Source organism: Arachis ipaensis, chromosome B04, assembly GCF_000816755.2.
Source record: "Arachis ipaensis cultivar K30076 chromosome B04, Araip1.1, whole genome shotgun sequence".
In the NCBI taxonomy this organism is placed as follows: domain Eukaryota; kingdom Viridiplantae; phylum Streptophyta; class Magnoliopsida; order Fabales; family Fabaceae; genus Arachis; species Arachis ipaensis.
Genome location: NC_029788.2, coordinates 80091740 through 80092939, shown reverse-complemented (window position 1 = coordinate 80092939; position 1200 = coordinate 80091740).

The window sequence follows — 1200 nt, the reverse complement described above, 5'->3', positions numbered from 1 at the left end:
TTGTTTGCTCCAATGGCAGGAATGGAGATGCTTCTTCCATGTAAATTGGAATTAGGTGCAGTAAAGTCACCAAGCATTCTCCTTGCATTATTATTATTTTCGGCTGCCATATCCTCTTCCTGTTTGATAATTTCTGACAGGTGCTTGCTGGTTTGTTGTAATTCATCTTCTCTTAGTTTCTTCTTCAGAGTCCTTTCAGGTTCTGGATATTCTTGTCCTTGCTCCTGCTCATATGACAAAGAAGAGGGCACAGAATAATAATAATAGAGATCCTTTTTTTTTTGAGTAAGGGAGAGATGTTAGTAGATGAATAAATAAATAGAAGGATATGAGAGAGAAGAAAATTTTCGAAAATAATTTTTGAAAAGGAGTTAGTGATTTTCGGAAATGGTTTTTGAAAAATGTTAGTAATTTTCGAAAATTGTTTTAAAATCAAAGATTAAAATAATTAGTTAATTAAAAAGAAATTTTTGAAAAAGGGGGAAGATATTTTCGAAAATAGAGAGAGAGAGTTAGTTAGGTAGTTTTGAAAAAGATAAGAAATAAACAAAAAGTTAGTTAGTTAGTTGAAACAATTTTTGAAAAGATAAGAAGTTAGGAAGTTAGAAAAGATATTTTGAAATCAAATTTTTGGAAAAGATGAGATAAGAAGATATTTTTGAAAAGATATGATTGAAATTAGTTTTGAAAAAGATTTGATTTTTAAAATCACAATTAATGACTTGATTCAGAAGAAATCACAAGATATAATTCTAAAACTCAAAGTTTGAATCTTTCTTAACAAGCAAGTAACAAACTTGAAATTTTTGAATCAAAACATTAATTGTTATTGTTATTTTCGAAAATTATGATATAAAATTAAGAAAAAGATTTTTTGAAAAATATTTTTGAATTTTCGAAAATAACTAAGAAAAATGAAAAAGATTTGATTTTTGAAAAAGATTTTGAAAAAGGTAAGATTTTTAAATTGAAAATTTGATTTGACTCATAAAAACAAATAGATTTTAAAATTTTTTGAAAAAGTCAAATCTAATTTTCGAAATTTTAAGAGAGAAAAAAGGAAAAGATATTTTTTTTTATTTTTGAATTTTTATAATGAGAGGAAAAACATGAAAATTATGCAATGCATGAAATTTTTAGATCAAAACAATGAATGCATGCAAGAATGCTATGAATGTCAAGATGAACACCAAGAACACT